At 43.9% G+C, this 22332-nt stretch overlaps 1 long non-coding RNA gene across 1 annotated transcript; it reads left to right on the top strand.

Annotated features, from left to right (window-relative positions):
- The first annotated feature begins 495 nt into the window (after positions 1 to 495).
- LOC147883222 (uncharacterized) lies at positions 496 to 1552 on the top strand. The gene is made up of 3 exons (XR_015543816.1): positions 496 to 999; positions 1089 to 1138; positions 1226 to 1552. It is a non-coding gene; the product is annotated as an uncharacterized LOC147883222 (long non-coding RNA).
- Positions 1553 to 22332: the final 20780 nt, after the last annotated feature.

Raw genomic sequence — 22332 nt, 5'->3', positions numbered from 1 at the left:
TATCTTTGTCTTAGATGATGTAATATTTTAGCAGTGTTATGGCTTGGCCTTTATGCTTGACTTCTCAATTTTCCAAGGTCTTCTACCTCATCTAAGTAATCCAAGTAACCAAATGTTATCCAACTTCACTTACTATGTACAATTGGGGCCCTTCTTCCTCATCCAAGTAGCAACACCAAGTAATCCAAGGTCTTCTACCTTTAAAATAACATTGAAGTTAGATATAATCTTTGACCATTCCGTAAGACCATCTTTGTGGTTAAAATATCCAACAATCAAGGAAGAAAATCAATGATAGAGGTCTAAGACACCTCCGAAAATCTCTTTTTTCTTTGAAAATCGAAGGATCATAGATAGACACAAGAAAGGATTGATACCAGAATTTATCTTTGGTTTCTACAACACTTCCTTTTTCATTGAGCAAAGGTAATTCCTTTCAAAAGAAGCCTGACCTTAAGTGTTCATGTAAGTTGTGTCATGTACACAGAGCTCAGGTGCTTGGCCTTGGACATGCCGAAATCTACTATCTTCCCCCGTACATTTTCATTGGGTCTGTTGAAATCCCAATTTGTGTGTTGATCATGGCTAACTAAAATGTGAAGACTGGTCACAATGTATGATGTGCAGGCTGTGGAGGTATTCCATCCCTTTGGGGCAATCTGTAGCATGAGGTCCATTGGTGCAGCTAGGGAGAACGGTGGATTGGACCCCTTAGAGATTCAAAGATTTAGGGGCATCAGCTCCATCATTAGACTCACGTGGTTGTGATGAGGAGTTTTTGTACACCCAACGAGTTGTAGGTTTGGTCTTGTGGATGACGGGCTTTAAGCCCAAGGTCTCCTTGCTTACTCTGAAGCCTTCTTCCCTTGCAAATCTTTGTCCCAACCACTCAACCTCGTAAACAACAACGTACGCAGCTTTACCAAGAGTGTCAATCATCCAAAACTTATCTGGATCTTATCATCACAACAACGTCTTGTGAAAGAGGAACTCCGCAACGTGAGAACTAGCTGTCGCTCCTCTTCTACTAATTTGAGCTTAGTCAAAGCATCCAACACGATGTTTACATCTTGTGCTTTGTCTTCCAGGTTTTCAATCTTGTGGAGAGCTCATGTACGGGGTTTGTCTGCCATACTTGGTAAGCATAATCAAATCATGTCTTCAAAGTTTTTCTCACAACTACTTCAACTTACCGACCTGACGTTGTTGTGGGGGGAATTTGCAGAACATCTCTTATTTGGGCGCTACAATAACTCACAGTTTGATGCCAATGGAGCATCGAGAAAAACAGAGTCACAAATGCGTTGGAGATGGAGAATGTACAGCAAGTGCATCGCCATAGTAGAAGAAAATGGCAGTGTACCTTAGTGATGGTCCATTGGGATGCAGATTTGGGAATTGTCATGGGGGCTGTACATGCCCTGTGCATTCTGCTAAACCAGAAACACATTCAGCTACAGAACCACATAGAGGGCCACAGTCTGCCTTTCAGCAATCAAGATTCATTTTTAGGCCAGTGGCTATGATGACTTAAGTGCTTGCTTCTTTAAAGGTTCACATATAGTAAATCCAAAATTAGTTTGTGGTTTTGCCTCTTTCAGTCTTTGAATTGCAAATCCTTATGTTCTCTTTTATCTAGAGTGATTGCCACTTGCAAAGTTCTTTGTTTGGCTAATAATGTGCATTGTGGCTCAAGGACCTCTTTAACTAGTAGCCCTCAATGCTTAAGCTTGGGAGACATGTTGAGGAGGCTGGTTCTAGTTGACACCACCATGACTTAGGACATTTGAATGAGTGCCCACTATAGCTAGGTCATGGGGAAAGAAATAACAAAGCTTAGGACAATTGTAATAGTTGTAAAGGCCCATGCGTTGAGATCATTGCATAAATTCCATTTGGGTACAGTTTGGAGATGGAAAGGTGCAGTCCAACTATGAGGTTGGCTTTATAGGAGATACGTCTAGATTCATATATGTGGAGGACCAAATCTTATAGCAAAAAATCTTGTTGAATTTTGACCTCATGAGTGGCTAATTTGTACTTCTATATCTTTGGAATTCTTGTGCCCACTCGATGCTTCATGAGCTCTTGGAGATAGGGGTACAAGGAGGGAGATAAGTGATTTGGTACTGAACCATGTAGTCCTCAAAGCAAGGACATTCTCTCCACATAAAAGAATATTGATCAATTCAATGTAAGGTGGCTAGTAGTGATGCAATTTAGGAACAGGGGCATCATGGAAGGTAAGACATCTTCCACATGTGCCGCCACCCCCACCAGAGAACCAGGTTGCACCTCGTGTGTAGGCTGGTTGCTCTTTGAGCATGAGCTTGTGACACCAATGAAGAGAGTACAACTTTACATAATAGGGAAACCAATACCAAGAGACACAAGTGCACATGGTTCTCATTTCCTATTGCAAACTGAACTATCACCCACACAAGAACTTCGAGACATGTGATGCATTCTCTCAATGTCTTATGTAGTCGATGGAGGAGAAGCAAAGGCTGCTAATGCAAGCTCCCTAAATCAATCATAATGCTTTTTGGATAGGGGCACATGGAAGCTAAGAGGCAAGTAGATTATAATTGGGGGAATATCATTAGTCCCAAACTCCTTCAATGGATGAGTAGCAATGTAAGTCCCCATATCAGGAGAGCACAGGATTGTAGGATTGGGCGGTTCTGAGTTTGCTATGTTTGCATCAAGTTTGGATGCCATATGGGATAATCTAGGTGGAAGGAATCATACATAAGTTAGCCACGAGGGCAACATTGTAGGCTGCCATGTGGGCTGCCACATGGTCCACTATTAGAGGTGTGGAGAAGCTCAAGAAGAAAGCAAACCTGTGAGCAGCATGTAGGACATGAGGTTCAGGTTGTATGGTGACATTTGCAGGGCTTCCTGGAGCTTCACAAGGTGTGTGGATTAGTTTTATGGCTGCTATACAGGACTGAGTAGGATATGCCAAGGAAAGAGCTAGTGATAGCTGAATTATCATTTATGTATGTTGTACGTGCTCTTCGCTCGGGATGCAAACAGGGGTGAAGGAAGGAGAGAGAGAGAGAGAGAGAGAGAGAGAGAGCCTTATCTAGAATGAACAGCAAACTTTTCATTCATCCCCTTAACTGTACATCACGTCCTCTTTCGATCGTGTGTTTACAAAGTTACATGTATGAAAAGCCATACGCTTCAACCATCCAAACACTTCTTCTTTTCTACTGTGGCCAATGCCACTGGCTTGTCTTCCTTCTCTTTTCCTCTTAATTGTGGGCAATCAGGTCTCACATGACCCTTCTCATGGCATTCAAAATAAATGATGTTGTTGTGATCACGTGAAACCTTGTTTCCATTCTGGGCAGAATAGCCGGTGAAGCTTGCACTAAATGCAATTGCAATTCATTAAACTCAGCCATCATCTTTTCTACATTCTTTTCCAATTGACTACCATTGATAGATGGCATGGCGGCTGTACTATTCATGGCAACAGATGTCATTCCCCAAATGAGGAGAGCATGGGGGAGAGAGACCTAGGGTAGAAGATGCCCAAGAGAGAGAGAGAGAGAGGGGGCTGCCACATGGGCAGCACCTCACAAGAGCACAATGATGGCAAGGTATCCCGGGGGTAGATGTGCAGCACAGGGCAGGATCTATGAGAAGATATGCGGCCTGCAACAGGGCCTATTTGTGCCGTATTTATGGCAGGGGAGGCCTGTAGCATGGTCGGCTAGATGGAGGACTGGTAGGGCTGGTCAGAGCCAGCCTACCAGGTCTGAATCAGGGCAGGACCAAGGGGACTGGGTCCTGCAATGATTAAAGGGCCTTGTGCCCTGGTTTTATAGCCCCACAGGACTAGTGGGGGATGGAGCTGGTCAGCCATTCTGGTCGGCCACATAAGCCAGCCCATAGCCCCATACATGGGGTGAGTGGAGGGAGCTGGCACACACTACAAAAGGGGCTGGGCCCCCAGTTAAATGCAGAGGGCACACAGACCAAGAAGAGCTGCCCACAACCCAAGATAAAGGGCTGGTGGGGGCGAGTTTTATGGAGGCTGAGTCGGCCAGAAGGAGGCAGTCCAGTTGGCTGTTTTGAGAGGCCTTGGGCCCTATTTAAGGGAGGCAATTGAGCCTCAATTTTGCATCCAGCAAGGCAGCACACAAGGGAGCAGAAGGAGCAGCCAGAGCCCCGTGACTTTGCTTCAAGGTTCTTGATGTGAGAGTGCACAGCGGAATGGAGACACACTATGGGTGAGAGAGCACTCAGCAAAGAAATGCACACAAGGAGAAAGAGGGAGAGAAACTGCACAATTGATCTCCAAGAACAGCCCTCTATATCACTGGGTAAAAAAATACATGAGAAGATGAAAACAAATGAGGGGAGGGGGCCCTATATATAGGGTCAGCCCCAGCCTCAACCAACGAATCCGTAGGGTGGCATACAGCCAACCCCCTGCCCTAGAAAACCGACCCAGCAGTAGGGGGACCAACCCCCATCTGCTACATGGCTGACTACTACTCCTGGCCCCTATATCAAGCCCTCTAGGTATATAACAATGGTAACTGGCATATAATAGCTCACAAGGATCAATCAACTGTGTCTGGGTTTCCGCACTGGTAATATACTGACCCATCCGGATCTCTAGCAACATCAAACAATAGCTGCAATAGAACACTAGGAGACCCCCTTTGGATCTGCCAGGTCACAATGTCCAAACAAAATACATGCAGATAACATACTACCACCTGAGTCAGCGGGAACAACTTTGTGTGGCTCGAGGTACTTCCTAAAAGCCTGCCTCAATAAAGGACTCCCCTCCCGTTGCACCTGCTCGGTAGGTCATGCTACCACAAAGTTCAAACAAGCAAGCAATCCTCCATCTGGAGCTAGAAAGCTTGTTGGAAGTGCTTGCCCCGTGCTACTAGAAGGCGGGAGTATATGTTGTTGCAACGGTAACACTATTGGCCAATTGGTTAATGGACCTCTCAACGTTCCTTTGGGGACGCACTGTCGCCAATAATAACCTTTTTGGCCACATTGGTTACATGTATGGGATGCTTTGAGAGCTTCTCGTTCCCGAACTGTCAACTACTTTTTACCTTTTGATCAACTATCAAAGCCTTAGGATGACTGTCATAGGTATAATCAATGAAGCATTGGTCAAGCACCATGGGGACCAATTCCCCCAAGGTCAACTCATTCACCCTACCTCTGGTGATCAAGGATGAATAGAAGGCCCTGTACTGAGAGGATAATTGGGACATAAGAGTTATGGCCATGTCCTTTGATGAAATCTGGTTCCCTGCCTGGAGGATCTCTTGCTGAAGTTCTTGTAACTTGTTGATGTGGTCCCGCATCGATGAAGACTTCTTAGGATCCAACTTCTTCATCTGGACCTCCAGTGAAACCCTCTTCATGGGAGAGGTTTGATTATACATGGACACCAAATGCTCTCATATACTTTTGGCCACTGTCATGTGCTTCACGTGATTAATCACATGAGAAGTATAGTTAAGAAATATAAATGATCTTACCTTGGCATTGACACGGTCCCTGAACTGAGACAAGGTCTTGGCCTCCTGCTGCTCCAAGATGCCAAGGTCCTTGACAGGGTGTGAACACAAGTGAGCGAGAGTGCACACATAAGAAGGCTCCAATAGAAATGTTCAAATGAAACAATACAAATACTTGGTATATATAGTACCCAAGTACTACTGGTCAACCATAGGTTTGACTTTATGCCTACAACACCATATCTTTGTAATCTCTTACAAATCCCCCCCTCAAAGGTATGGCTGAAAGTACCCTAGAAATGTCACAGGTGTACCCAGCAGTACCTAAAGTACCATGGTTGCACAAATTCATTCAGATGGATATGCAACCTATGGGAGCACATGAAAACAATTTCATTGTGAATCACTTCACAACCCCCCTTGACATTGTGAGAATGTCTCTGATCCCCAAGCCATGTCGATGTCGTAAGAAAAGATCTGTTGATAGGGCTTTGGTGAAGATATCCGCTACATTGTCCTCAGATGGACAATAGATGAGATCAGTGAAGCCATCATAAATACAATCCCGTACATAATGATAATGATTTTCAATGTGTTTCATGCGAGCATGAAAGACAGGATTGTTGGCTATGGCAATGCAACTCTGGCTGTCACAGAAGATAGAGTTTGCTTTGCCATCTTGTGCAAGATGCGAGTCATGCAAAAGCTTCCTTAACCACATCAACTCTATAGTGGCTGAATTTGCAGCTTTGTACTCTGCTTCACTGGAGGAAAGAGAGACTCGCTCATGCTTCTTAGTGAGCCATGAGATACAGGCTGAACCCAATGAGAAGCAATAGCCAGTAGTGGACCGTCTGTTGTCAATGTCCCCTGACCAATCTGAGTGACCAATCTGAGTCGGTGAAACCACTCAGCTCTAGATCACAATCTGAAGCATAATGCAAGCCAAGAGAGAGAGTGCCATGGACATATCTGAGAACCCTCTTTGCTGCATTCCAATGTGTGATCGTGGGACAATGCATGAACTGGCTCAAAAGCCCTGTGGCATAGGCAATATCAGGCCGTGTGGAGCATAGATATATCAAATTGCCAATCAACTGCCTACACAAAGTGCCATCTAACTGCCAACCAACTGCCTGTACAAAGTGCCATCAAACTTTTCAGAAGTATCATGCTTACTCGGCTTGAGTCCCTTTTTCAATGGAGTAGCCATAGGTTTACAGTTCTCCATTTTAAATTTTCTGCAACAACCCCTTCGAATACTTTGTCTGTGACATAGAAATCCCATCATGGGTCTGCCACAACTCAATGCCAAGACAATAATGCAATAGGCCCAAATCTGTCATGTCAAAGTTGTGACATAAAGCGGACTGCCCTGCTGCAATTTGCTGCAAATCACTGCCAGTGAGTATGATGTCATCCACACATAGTACCGACATGACCAATTTTGATTTTTGCTGCAGAACATACAGATTTGGCTCTATATGAGTGTTTATGAAGCCCTGGGACAGCAAAAACTGGTGTATCTTCTGATACCACACACGAGGTGCTTGCTTCTCCTCTTTAAGATCTCCATTGAGGAAAGCGGTCTTGACATCCATCTGGTACACTGACCAACCATAAAATGTGGCAAGAGAGATGACATAACGAATGGTGGTCATCTTGGCCACTAGAGCAAAAGCCTCCTCATAATCTATCCTCTCCTTGTGCATACTCCTTGGCAACCAAACGGGCTTTGTATTTCTCAACTGTGCCATCTGAATGGTATTTCACCTTATAAATCCATTTCGTGTCAACCACATTTTTCCCAATGGGTGCATTAACCAAGTCCCATGTGGCATTCTTCTCAATGGATTTAATCTCAGCTTCCATAGCTTTCTGCCATGCCGGATTATGCTGAGCATCCTTGAAGCTCTAAGGCTCATTTTTAGCTTCCATCACTGAGGTCATTAAAGGGCCAGTGAGACTGAAAGGAACACGTACAAGGTAGCAAAGTGTCGATGATAAACGCTGTCATGTAAAACTTGGATAAAGCAAAAGAAAGGAGTACAAGGTACAAGTACCTAGACCTAGGACTAAGTGTCCTATGTGGCCTAAAAGACACTAACACTATAAGTGTCTTTATTTATGCCTACAAGGCACATACCATGGCCTATAGGGCATCACTAGAACCACCAGAAGATGGCCTACAAACCCCCCTCCATGGGATGGGCTGAAGTACTCTGGAAACGTCTTAGAATACCTGGTATTTTTTGGTCATGGTGGCACATGTTCATCCAAAAAGATATAGCCACCTATGAATGTACAAGGGATGTCAGGTCATGTAACAAAGGGAACCAAGTGTAAAGCTTGTCGAAAGACTTCGAACTTGGGACGAGGAAGTGCCTTTGTAAACATATCTGCTATGTTGTCCTCTGTGGGAAGATAGGACGACTCTATGTCTCCTGCTGACAACCGCTCTCAAACATAATGATAGTGAACTTCAATATGCTTGGTATGCGCATGAAACACTGGGTTACGCACAATGGCCAAAGCACTCTGGTTGTCAGTGTAGACAATAGTGGAGGATGTTTGGTGAATACCAAGATCTGTAAGTAACTGTCGAAGCCAAACACACTCTACTGCAGCAGTGAAAGCTGCCCTGTACTCAGCCTCACAGCTAGATGTGGCAACTGTTTGGTTGCTTCTTGCTGAGCCAAGAGATACATGAATTGCCAAGCAAAAGACAATTGCCAGTATGTGACACTTTGGTGTCGAAACATCCTGCCCAGTCACTATCCGTGTAAGCATGCCCTGATCACCATAGAAGAGGGCTAAATCTGAGTGCCTTTGAGATATCTGAAGACTCTCTTCACTGCTTGCCAATGCTGTGAACTGGGCATGTGCATGAATCTGCTGAGCTGAGATACTGCATACCTGCAAGTCAGGTCTGGTGTGACATAAATAAATAAGGCATCCAACAGCCTACTGATAAAGAGTGATATCACATGGTGAGCTCCCATCATGAGCTGAGAATTTGAAGCTAGGGTCCACTGAAGTAGAGATTGGCTTGCAATCCTCAAACTGAAAACGATCAAGGAGCTGTCCAATATACTTGGACTGAGACATCATGATAGCCCCCTCAACATGAGCAAATTGAATGCCCAAATAATAATGGAGCTGTCCCATGTCTGACATGTCAAAAATCTGCTGCAAATCAGCCTTGAAAGCTGCAATTTGTTGGTATCTGGGCCCGTGATGAGCATATCATCCACATATAAAATCAGCACTAAAAAATCAGATCCACTCCCGCGGACATAAAGGGTGGGTTCTGAGGGACTATTCTGAAAACCAAGGGATAGTAAGTGCATGAATTTTGGCATACCATGCCTTGGGTGCCTGCTTCAAACCATAAAGGGCTTTTCTAAGCCGGCATACCTTATTTTCAGAATTAACAACCTCAAAGGCAGGAGGTTGTGTGACATATACTTCTTCCTGGAGATCCCCATGAAGAAAAGCAGTCTTGATGTCAAGTTGGTGCACTTGCCAATGATGATGGGCTGCAATGGCAATGACACATCTAATGGTAGTAATCCTGGATGTGGCAGCAAATGTCTCCTCAAAGTCAATGCCTTCTTGTTGGGCATACCCTTTTGCAACAAGACGGGTCGATCTATGCTGCCATTAGATTTCCTTTTTAATTTGTAGACCCACCTGGTTCCAATGGCATGCTTGCCTGGAGGGAGATCTACTAATTCCCATGTGTCATTTTTAGCAATGGAATGTAACTCAGCTCTCATTGCATCCATCCACTCTTTGCTGTCAAAAGCATCTTTTGTTGAGATATGGTGCCATGAGCACTTGTAGAGCAAAGGTATGAGTAAAGGGAAAGCTGCCACATGGCATGGAGGAGATATCCCACATGTGAGCAAGCAAATGGATGTAAGTACCCTCACCTATAAAAGGGAGGTTCATTTGAAGTAATATCAATCAAGCACTTTGCACTATCTCAAGATTCTCTTTATGAGTCCAAGCTAATCTATCTTGGAACCTAATTGACTTGAGGTACATGTCATGAGCACTCTCTTCATCATGTTTCCACATAGGTTCCATCCACCTTAGAGTGCTCCATAGATCCTGAGGCACACATGTTTTGTCATGGTATCAGAGCATAGGTTTAGCTCTCCTACTTCAGCTCATTAGTAGTTCACTAGGATTGCTTCCATTCCTAGATTAGTTGTAGGCATGCCTTAGGAGCTCATGTCTTTCTCCTAGGTTAGTTTTAGTTTTAGAAGGAGAGTTCTTATGAAACTTCCGTCCATTGCATTGAGGGAATTCCGTCATTGAGAGAGATTTGAGAGAAAGAGAGTGTCATTCTTTCTTTTGAGATAGAGTCTTGTCTGCGAGAGAGAATAGAGAGAAGGAGCCTCTTCAACTATAGTTGGGGAGCAATCATCTAAAATTCCAGCGATAATTGCAAGCTCCTTGACTTCAACCAGAGAGTAGAGGGTCCTCCAGCCTCTCAGCGCCTTCAACGAAACAGCCGCAGCTACAAACTCTGTGTGAGCAAGCAGCCCTTATTATCCACTACAGCCTGCCACTCCTGCTCCGCTTTGTGTAGCAAGGTCTTTCGAACCAAGGTCGGAAACCTGAGGCCACTCTGTGAGGAGTTGGTCTGCATTAAACTGAGCAACGACTTAGCTAATAGCCAGCCTCACGGCTCCTCCACCAACCACGACCCCCCAGCCAACATGCACACAGCAATGACAATGGGCTCCCGGATCTAGAGCCATCTCTCCTGCATCGATCGACCTTCACGGAAGCTTCTCCAAGACGAGCTAGCGCTCTCGCTCCAACAACTATCTCCACGAGCAGCGACTACCACCCACAAGCTCCCATCAGCCCACCGACAAAGAGACGAACGACAACCAGGGCCCTGCAACCGCGGCTCAAAGGCTTCAGATCTCACAAAGCGCCCGTCTCTGCGTCTCTTTCTCCTCCAACTGCTTCCCAATAGCAGCGAGCACAACGGCTAGAGTTTAGGCAGCATCGGAAAGGCTCTCTGCATCAGACTGCTCTAAGGCCTTCATAGCCCGCTTGCAGATGAATTCGTCCAGTTGAGCGTCGCAACGCACACACAGCTCCCAAGCTTCTCAAGCCCATACTCGGCTTCTCTACAGTGGCTCACTCCGTCAGCGCAGCTCGCAGCTCCTCGAGCTCTCTCCGTCGCACGCCGTCGTCGTCTCTGCAGCAGAACCTTCAAAACTTCCACTTTTGCTAAGGTTCTCCAAAAAGCCACGTGGCAGGATAAGGGTCAACTGTGGTTAGTTTGGTGTGGCTGGTCAACTTAACCTCGGTAGGATTAACCTTGGTCAACAAGTAGATAGGGTTGGTCAAGCCAAACCCTAGTCAGGTCAACCCACTAAGCCATGGTTAGGGTTGGTTAATATGCCACCTAAGCACATAGCCCTTACTAAGCACAGTATGGAATTCAGCATGTGAATCCCTGTGCCACATCATCAAAGGCCCTCTTCTTCATAGAATCTTTGACAAGCCATAACTTGCAATCCAGGAAGAATTTGGACACGCTCCAAAAGGGAAAAGTGATCGTCTTTTTGAGCTCTACACGCCTGTCATGTCAGAATCATTGTATGCAATTAGACACTGCCAATATTGAAAGAATTCAATTGGTAAGACCTTTGCAACAAATGGAAAAATCAAAGCATGAATGCACACATTATTGTCATCAGCATGCCAAAAGCACAAGTGCATGAGATGACCATAGCCCGAAACATGGCATCCACACAGAAAGCATTAAGGCACATGGAAGAACAAAGCATCATGCAACCAGCTACGTCAAACAAAGAAGCAAACGAGTCGTCATCAAGCCATGAGCCAAAAGGTGACATAAATGGAATGTATTGAAAAGAAAAACCTTGCCAACCTTGCCTATGTTTTTGTAATCAAACCTGACCACCTGAGAGTAGCTATGAAAGCACCCACGGGAGGTATTGACATGTAAAAACCACACTTGACCACCTTAAGTAGCAATGCAAGCACTAAGGGGAGGTGATGGATTTGTAACTCACATCTGACCACCTTGCAGTAGCCAAAGGATCATGGCACCAAGGGGAGGTATTGAGATATGGTGCCATGAGCACTTGTAGAGCAAAGGTATGAGTAAAGGGAAAGCTGCCACATGGCATGGAGGAGATATCCCACATGTGAGCAAGCAAATGGATGTAAGTACCCTCACCTATAAAAGGGAGGTTCATTTGAAGTAATATCAATCAAGCACTTTGCACTATCTCAAGATTCTCTTTATGAGTCCAAGCTAATCTATCTTGGAACCTAATTGACTTGAGGTACATGTCATGAGCACTCTCTTCATCATGTTTCCACATAGGTTCCATCCACCTTAGAGTGCTCCATAGATCCTGAGGCACACATGTTTTGTCATCTTTATGGCACAGAGGCTCTTCATTGCAAGCTGTAGCAAGGAGTGCAAACTCAAGAAAGTGACCATGCTGTTTATTCCCTGATCTTGTCTGGGCAGCAAAAGGCTGATCTTGTTTGTTGTCCCTCAATGTATTAAGAAGCCATCTGGGCACTTGCCTCTACTGTCTATTGATAGCTCTTTCTTCAATGATTGCATCATGAATAGTGGGATCATTTTGTGCCGGAAGAGAAACCTGCAAATCAGCATGAGGTAGTCGCTGATTATTGCTTGGTGGAGGGCCTACAGGAGGCTCATGTTTCTGGTCAAAGTCCTCTTCTGAGGATGGCAGAGGTAACCAAGATTCAAAGGCATCAAATATGTCAACATCTGGCTTTGCTTTGCAGTCCACAAGAGGAGAAGCTGAATGTTCAGCAAAGATTACATCTCTACTGACAATAATCCTCCCAGTATTTGGTTGGTATAACCGATACCCTCTGCTCTCCTGGCTGTAACCAATAAATATGCATTTGATTGCCTTGTCATCAAGCTTATGTCTCAGCTGAGATGGTACATGAACATATGCAAGAGACCCAAAAACTCTCATGTGTGAAAGTGAAGGCTTCTTGCCTTTCCATGCTTCATAAGGTGTAACAGTCTGCAATGCCCTTGTAGGTGATCTATTCAGCACATAGTTGGCACACATTACTGCATCAAGCCAAAATTTATTGGGCAAAGACTTGGCCTTAAGCATGCATCTAGCCATCTCCATTGTGGACCTGTTTTTCCTTTTAGAAACAGGATTCTGCTGAGGAGTGTAAGGAGTAGTACATGAATGAATAATGCCCCGTGAAGACATAAATGCATCAAACTCCTTTGACATATACTCTCCCCCCCTATCTGTGTTGAGGGTGACAAGTTTGCATCTTGATTCATTCTGAACCATATTCAGCCATCTCTGAAAGCATAAGAAAACTTCAGATTTGGCTTTTAAAGGATATATCCAGCAATATCTTGTGAAATCATCAACGAGATTCATGAAATACTTGTACCCCCCAATGGCATTTGTCCTCATTGGGCCACAAACATCACTGTGCACTAGCTGCAATTTCCTTTGTGAGAGTTTTGGACAATTCTTTTGAAAAGGAAATTGATGCATCTTACCCAAAAGACAACCCTCACACACATGTTTGGAAACTGTGTGAGTTTGAGGTACATCATTTGCCATTTGCTGTGAATGTAGCTTTGCAGGAGCTCTATAATTGAGATGGCCCATTCTCTCATGCCAAAGATGAGTTTCAGCAAGCTGTGAATCTGAAATAGCCAATGCTTCAATAGAAAGTGCAGCTGAGTGATGATCAAGGTGATAAAGCCCCTTTTGCAAAGTGCCAGTGAGAACTATGGCATTGTCATCACGAAGATCATAAACTAGGCATCTGTAATCATCAAAAATAACTCTGAAACCTGAAGTGGCAATTGCTGAAATTGAAATCAAGTTGACTTCAATTCTAGGCACAAAAAGAACATTTGTCAGAGTAACAGGATGGCTTGAAATGGATGTGAGCTGCACATCTCCAATTCCTTTTACAGCATATGAAGCATTATTAGCACATGTGACAGCCCCCTTTCAAGGTGCATCACCTAAAGAATGAAACAACTGTCTGCAAGATGTGACATGCTTGGAAGCACCACTATCAAAGTACCAGGACTGAGCATCATTAGCAGTAAAGAATGCATCAGCTTTGGAGGGATCAAATGAGCAATGGACATCCCATGCCCAATCATCCTGAAGAGCATGTGCTTGTGAAGCATCTTCTGGCTCATGGGATTCAATAGCATGAGAGGCATTAACTGTCAATCTTGCTTTCTTTTTCTCCGAAGCAATGCGCTTCCTGCATTCTGAAATGTCATGTCCAGGCTTGCGACAATAGTTGCATCTTTTCTGCTTTGATTTATCTGCTGTATTTTTAGATGCATGGGAGGAATTGCAGCTGCTATGCGCAGATTTTGGCTTGCCCATAGGCTTGGAAGCCTTGCCTCTTCCTGTCTGCTGTGAAGCAAATGCATGATCAGGAATAATGGCTTGTCTATTAGCTCTACTTTGCTCTTCCTGCAAAAGCAAAGTAACTAGCTGATCAAAAGAATAGTGGTTTGGATTGCCCATGGCCACTAATTGAAGGGTTGTAGCAAACCCTTGATATGTATCTGGCAGTCCATTCAATGTGGTACTGACAAGCTATGAATTTGGCACCACCTCATCAATGTTGGCAAGCTGTTCCATGAGGTCCTTGACCTTTTTCAGGTATGCATCCATAGAGTCACCTTCATTCATACTGACTTCGTGTAATTTCCTTCTCAAATATGCAACACGAGCTTCGTTGCGAATCTGATAGAGAGAAGCCAATTTATCCCAAGTATCCTTTGCTGTCCTGCAAGACCGGATGTGAGGAATAATGATTCTCTTGCATGATAAAGCAATACATGAATGTGCATTTGCATCTCTTGCATCCCATCTTGACTGTTCTTGAGTTGGAAGAGTAGCAGCAGGAGTGCTAGAGGAAGAGGCATTAGGAGGAGTACCCCCTGCAGAAGGACCAGCACTAGAGTCAACCACTGTAGCATTGGCTGGCCTCAGATCAGCCCCAGAAACAATATTCCACAAATGCTTTGCAACAAGAATATGTTTCATGAGATAAGACCACATCGGATAGTTGGTGCCATCCAACTTATCATCTTCACGAAGAACTCCAAATAAATCTTGATTGTTCCCAGCCATAGCAAATGTGATACCTTGAAAAAGACCTGAAAACCCAAAAGCCTCAAGGCTATCACTGCAAAAAGCTGGCTGTCCAAAAATGACAGAAAATATCTACAAATTTCTGACCCAAATCAAAGGGCAAATGCAGATCTGACCCAAATGTGACTGTGGCAGGCAATGTTCACTGCAAAAACAGCAAATTTGGCAAAAGCCCCAAATTTATTGAGGGCAAATAGGCTAAAAAGAGGGCAAATGCAGAAAAGCCCCAAATTTTGCCGAAATTTTTGCAAATGTGACCCAATGTATGCGAATCTGACCCAATGTATAGCCTCAAGGCTTGAAACTGCAAAAATATGAGTTACTATCCCAAACACCAGATGAAATTAAGCTCCCAACACAAAAAGCCCTAAATTTTGAGAATACCTTGCAAAAGACTTCCACGTGCCAAGCTTGTATGGTACTCTTGGGACAAGTACCACTGTACGGATAGTACTGAGCGCAGTACGGAATTCAATATACGACACATGTACAATAAACAGAGATTGTATGGATAAGGTACGCATGCTGTACGAAAACTTGGTGTACGGAATAACATGTACGGCTGTATGGATGTAGGTACTTTTCCACGTGGCTGTATGGCGACGCAAATCTTGTGTGCATGCTGTACGGTGTAGGTACGTAGTACGGAGTGGAGCAGTACGGAACCATACGGTTGTACGGTGCAGGCTAGTTGAGGGTCGCAGGAGCTAGGTGCCTGGATTTGTAGTACAAAAGTGGCGATAGATGGCCACGGGTACTACAAAGGACCTTGAAAATGCTGCAGATGGACAGATGGAGCCTACAAGCAGTCGCCTCAGCTTGGAACCAGCAATGAGGCATGTTTTAGCGACGAAAAAGCGCTAGAAGTCTAGGACAGCTGCTGCAGGAAACGTACGAAATCTATACGTGTCTGTACGGATGTCCGTACAGGTGTATGGACAGTATGGAAGAATGACCCAGAAAGCAAATTTGGGCTCTGATACCACTGAAGGGTCAGTGAGATTGAAAGGAACACGTACAAGGTAGCAAAGCATCGATGATAAATGCCGTCACGTCAAACTTGGATAAAGCAAAAGAAAGGAGTACAAGGTACAAGTACCTAGACCTAGGACTAAGTGTCCTAGGTGTCACATAGGACTAAGTGTCCTATGTGGCCTAAAAGACACTAACACTATAAGTGTCATTATTTATGCCTACAAGGCACATACCATGGCCTATAGGGCATCACTAGAGCCACCAGAACATGGCCTACAGTCATCAAAGCAAAATTGACCTTTCTTTGATTTTTCTGAGTGCTGCCCTTGGTTTTCCCCAAAGTAGGCTGATCCTTAGCATCTTGAATGGTTAACCTTGCCCAACGTGGAAAATATTTCTTTGCTGTACCACTCGGGGATGCATCAACATCTTTAGTGGCCTCATGACGTTGATAATGCCTCCAAACATGAGGCTGTCTATTCTCAATAATTGGTTGCAAATTTGAAACATTTGAGGGAGAGCCATCCTCAACATGTGGTAAGCCATCTGAACTATGAGAAGTAGAAGGGGAAGCATCAAGAGACTCCATCTCATCATCCTCAAACTGGATGATGTCCAAAGGGGTGTCATCGTATGGTGGCAAGTCTGCACTAGCCGGCTGCATGCACTCATTCTCAGCAAAGAGAACATCTCTGCTGATTATTAACTTCCTGGTAGCAGGATTATAAAGCCTAAATCCCTTGCTTTCAGTGCTATACCCCAAGAAAATGCATTTGACACTCTTGTCATCAAGCTTTGTCTGATGTGCATCTGGAACCAAAGCATATGCCACTGAGCCAAAAACTTTGAAATGACTAACCTTAAGCCATACAAAGCCTCAAATGGAGTCACATTAACCAAAGCTTTGGTAGGGCATCTGTTTTGAATGTAAGTGGCTGTCACAACTGCTTCTCCCCAAAAAGCCTTTGAGACTCTCTTGAATTTCAGCGTGCATCTTGTCATCTCCAATAGAGTACGATTCTTCCTCTCAGAGAGTGGATTATGCTGTGGTGTGTAAGGGCATGCCAAGTGATGTTTAATCCCATGCTGCTTCAAAAATCCCTGGAATGCATGTGACATGTACTCTCCCCCTCTATCCGAGTTGAGTGTTCCAATTTTAGAATTGGTTTGGGGTTCTCAGCCATAGCTTTGAACTCCTAAAACCAATAGAACACTTCATATTTTTCCTTCATGAGAAAAAGCCATGCGAACCTGGAAAAGTCATGTAAAAAGGTCACAAAGTACCTTGCTCCTCTATGCGTGGGAATAGTCGTGGGGCCACATACATCACTATGCACTATCTGCAACATTCAGGTTTCCTTGACCCAATTCTGGCCTTGTTTACTGAATGTCAAGCGATGCAATTTGCCAAGTGCACACCCCTCACACACTTCATTTGCTGGTTGCTGCAATTTTGGCATTCCCTAAGTCATATTATTGTTGTACAAGTAGGACAATGCCCTGTGATGGACATGTCCAAACCTGGCATGCCATAAATCAGCGTGGGAAGTGTTTGTTATAGCCAATACCTTCTGATCATAAGGCTGAGCATCAAGCTTGTATAAGCCTTTGTCATATGTGCATGTTGCTACAACCTCATATCCTTTCTTTGGATCCTTGATCCTGAATTCGTTATCCTGAAATTTGACCAACATATGTTGATCATGGGCAATGTTTGAATAGGAAATTTGATCATAAGGCTGAGCATCAAGCTTGTATAAGCCTCTGTCATATGTGCCTGTTGCTACAACCTCATACCCTTTCTTTGGATCCTTGATCTTGCATTGGTTATCCTAAAATTTGACCGACATATGTTGATCATGGGCAATGTTTGAAACTGAAATCAGATTTTGCCTCAAATGTGGAACATACCAAACATCTCGGATATACTTAACTTTCCCATTATCAAGCTGAATGGGAATGTGCCCAACTCCGATGATGTCTTGAGAAGCATCATTGGCACATGTAACCTGTCTGCCATGAACAAGTGTGATGCTGTCAAACCACTCCTGGTGAGGAGTCATGTGCTTAGTAGCATCATTGTCGATATACCATGTATCACTTGCAACAAGGGAAGCATCCCTTGATTGATTTTCAGCATTCAAATCCCCCCTAGCATCCATCTTCTCATTAAATACAGCAAACACAAAATCTCTATCACCTGGGGCAAGATGAGCTTCACCATGTGCATCTGAAGCACGAGCTTCAGTGGGGGCAATAAAATTACTGCTAGAGCTGTCCCTTTGCCTTTTCTTTTCATTGGCAATCTTTTTCTGACACTCTGCGATGTAATGTCCCGGCTTCTTGCAATAGTTGCATATGCCTTTTTTTTAATTTTTGCTTGAACTGCTTGCATTCCCCTCCTTGGGCTGAGTTGTATGGCTATGTTTTGGCTCAAACTTTTTTTGAAATTTGCCCTTTCCACCCATGGCAAGTGCTTGCTCACCCTGACGAGAGGCTTTGGCAAAATTTGAGCATCTCTCCTCTTCCTGCAACAAAAGCCCAACTAACTCATCGAACGAGAGTGGGGCTGCCCTAAGAACAATGGTCAATGAAGTGATGAATGTGCCATATGAGGGCGCTAAGCTATTGTGAGTAATAGAGATGACCTTCTTGTCTTCTATTTCCTTATCAAGACTTGCGAGCTGATCACATAGATCAGTGATCCTGGGAATATGACCAGTGATGGCTTGGCCTTCTTGCATCTCGAGATCCTTGAGCTGATTTGTCAAGGCAATGGCCCTTGCCTCATTCTTAACATGATACATGTTTGCCAATCTTTCCCATGCTACCTTTGCATCCTTGCACGACTTAATAGTCATCATAATGTGCCTCTTCGCATTTGTGGCAATCAAAAACATCGCTTGGGCACTGCGATGATCAGTGATGACCTGGCCTTCTTGCATCTTGAGATCCTTGAGTTGATTTGTCAAGGCAATGGCCCTTGTCTCATTCTTAACATGATACGTGTTTGTCAATCTTTCCCATGCTACCTTTGCATCCTTGCATGACTTGATAGTCGTCATAATGTGCCTCTTCACATTTGTGGCAATCAAAAACATCGCTTGGGCACTGCGGCGGTCAAACTTCTTCTGCTCCTCCGTCGATGCTATGGGACTAGTAGGAGGGCCTGTAGCAAATTGCTGTCTGCCTGTAGTCTGACCCGAAGAAGCTATGTTGGATGTAGATGAGCCTGCTGGCCTTATTTCATCCCCATTGACAATATCCCACGAGCCCTTACCAACCAAAACTGTAAAGTAACTGCAAATGCACCCAACAATGCAGAGTATCTGCAAATGCACCTGAGAGTGCAAGAGTATGGGCTGCAAAAACAGTCCCGAAGTGAAATACACATCTCAAAACACTTACTGAAAGCGCACCTTGGCCGAAACCACCTGTAAAACAGTCCACTGACTATGTGGGCAAGTTGGAGATGACAAAGGAGCTGAAGTGAGCTGCTTGGAGCTGAATGAAGCTGTTGGGAGTACTTCTGAATACAACACACGTGTAGGAAAGAGCTTGGAGAAGTATGGAGACGCCTGGAGCTGCTGGAACACACCCGGGAGAGGTTGGAGATGAAAAGAGTCCAAATTTGAGTAAAAACACCAAAAAATAGCCAAAAACTGCTTGAATTGCCTTCTAACAAGTCGTACGGGCTCGAAATCACCTTCCAACAAGTCGTACGGACTCCCAACACTGTTGCGCAATTGTACGAGTAGATCTGTACGGATGTCCGTACAACTGTACGGACAAAAAAATCAAAATATATTCAATTTTTTTGGCCCGAAATGGTGCGGGACAGGTTTGTTTGTATGCGGGCAGCTCAGAAATTTCAAAAAACGTCGAAATCAAACCTCAAAAGGTCAAAAAACAGCCGCCGGACTGTTTTTTTTTCCTGCTCTAAAACAAGTTTCTGGCAACGAAACGAGGCACCGGACTGAACTAGAGAAGCAGCTGAATGCTGGAGCTACCTCAAACAAAAGCTGGAGAGCTGAATGTGAGAACTAGGAATGTGCACTAGAGCACCAAGCTTGCGGGAGTCTGGAAGCAAGCACGGGAATGGGCTCTAGAGACGGAAGCACTTTAATACCAAATGTAGGAACAAAGTGGAGATAGGTTGTGAACACAAGTGAGCAAGATTGCACACACAAGAAATGTTCAATAGAAATGTTCAAATGAAACAATACAAGTACTTGGTATATATAGTACCTGAGTACTACTGGTCAACCATAAGGTTGACTTTATGCCTACAACACCATATCTTTGTAATCTCTTACAGAAATGGCACAAGTGATTTGTTGGAAAAGCCCTCTATATCACTGGGCAAAAAAACACATGAGAAGATGAAAACAAATGAGGGGAGGGGGCCCTATACATAGGGTCAGCCTTAGCCTCAACCAACCGACGAGTAGAGGGGTATATAGCCAACCCCCTTCCCTAGAAACCGACCCAGCAGTAGGGGAGCCCCCCATCTACTGCATGGCCGACTGCTTCTTTTGGCCCCTATATCAAGCCCTCTTGGGGTTGGCCTCCACCTGCCCTATAAGGGGGCTGTACTCTAGCCTAGGTGTCCGACCAAGAGGTCGGCCCACCTCTGCTAGATAGCCAACTAGTAGGTCGGGCTATTTGCCCCAAAGGGTGGCCATAACTCCTCTACAAGAGCCTATCCAGGGTACCTCAGAAGGGACTATCATGTGGTGAGATGTGGTTTTTCCTTGACTCGTGGTTTTTTTTTTTTTTTCAAGGTTGCCTTGCACCATCTTACAGAAGGCATGCCAGCTTCTGCAAGTCTGTATCTCGGTTATTTTCATGTGAAATGTTATTGTGCCTCTTGTGTTTTGGGACTTGTGCTTCTAGCGCATGTGATGCAAATATGCTGATTGAATGCACAGTTTGGTTGTATAATGGGAAAACTGTGATAACAAATGTTTTTTTTGTGCATCACACATACTACTTAATCAAGGGAAGCTAATGCGAAATGTTCTTCTTGCACGCAAATTTTAAACACAATAAAAAATATTGGCTTTTGAATGGTGCTCATATCTATTTTCCATTGCAAGTTATGAATTTTTATGTGAGCAGTACCCATTAAGTTGAAGTTTGCTGCTTATCTTGTGGGCACATAAAGTTAAGCTTACTGCTTTTGTGAGTTCTATCTTATGAGCAATACCCATAGTTTGCTTCTTATCTTATGGTGGGCACATAAAGTTAAGTTTGTTGCTTGTGAGTTCTATCTTGTGGGCACATAAAGTTGAATTTTTATGTGAGTAGTACCCACTAAGTTTGATGCTTGTGAGTTCTGTCTTGTGGGCACATAAAGTTGAATTTTTGAATTACACCATGCTCTTCTATCTAAGGTTCTGCGGTTCCACACACCTTATCCATTTACTATTTCCTATACATGGAGAAACTAGCCAAGGGTCTAGTATTTCCAACAAGATCTTGTTGCTACCTTGATGAATAAGTTTTCTAATCATGCGGTGTCATCTTGTGCAAGATGTAATGTGTATGAAATGACTATACATAAGTTTGCTAAGGTTGACTTGATAGTCCTTCAAGAAATCAAGCGGTGGTTACTAGACAAGAGTGGCTTCTCTACATAGAAGCAGAATGAGTGGACATTCCAATCTCTCAATATTGTGTCATTTGTCGCACACAATTTAGACATCCTCTTCAGTAAAAGCATTCACATAGTAACAATCCCTCGTTTACAAGAAATGCATGTTGCCACAACACATTTCTCCTTGACTTCCTATGCATTTCTAAGGCACAAGTTCTTGGACTTGCGACATATTACACAAATTAATTTCAATGTGAGAGGACTAGGGCTTCCAAGAAGGCATTGAATGCTTGCTTTTCATGTTGCACTCTTAAAGAACTTTTCCCATAGTTATACTTAACATCTAGAAGTCGGCCAAGGCCAAGGAAGACATTCTATTTCACACCCTCCACCAAATGCTCACCACTTTGAACATAAGGACTCCAACATAGATATTGGGAGATTTTAATATTAACTACAACACTTAAATCACAACTAACTCTAACAATTAATGTCAAAATACATCATAGTACAACTCATTCTCAAGCCCACACAATCAATGGATCAACTTTGGACCAACATGCCAACGAATGACTTTGAAATATGCAAAGCTAACTTCATCTATTGGTTTGATTATTTCTTGCTCTATATTATGCTCGATAACATTTCCCTTAATTGAACACGGAGGAGATATGTGCAACTAGATCTCAAAGCACACCAACCTCTAAATTTTGCTAGCCTTTATCTACTTTTGATCCTACCCTTCCTTTTGATCACTATTAGGCTACCTTGCATTAGCTTCAGATCTGTGAACAATGGAGGAAGCTACTAGCATGACAAATTTTCTCAATTTATTTCAATATCCATCTCCTTTGGCTAGGTCTTATGATTATCATTCACCTTTTTTTTTGCACTGGGCATGCACATTGGGCTATAAAAGACTACACACATGCATTGATATGAAAGCATGTTGCTAAGATTTTTACTTCAGTCTGTGGAAGAATTGCTCATTTGGGTTGCATTCCAATGTTCTTTGCACAGCAATTATATGCAAAGC

The sequence above is a fragment of the Dipteris shenzhenensis genome, chromosome 28 (assembly GCF_047967505.1).
Source record: "Dipteris shenzhenensis isolate YYH24624 ecotype China chromosome 28, Dip_SZ_1.0, whole genome shotgun sequence".
NCBI classification, from domain to species: domain Eukaryota; kingdom Viridiplantae; phylum Streptophyta; class Polypodiopsida; order Gleicheniales; family Dipteridaceae; genus Dipteris; species Dipteris shenzhenensis.
This window is presented reverse-complemented; position numbering and strand designations above follow the sequence as displayed.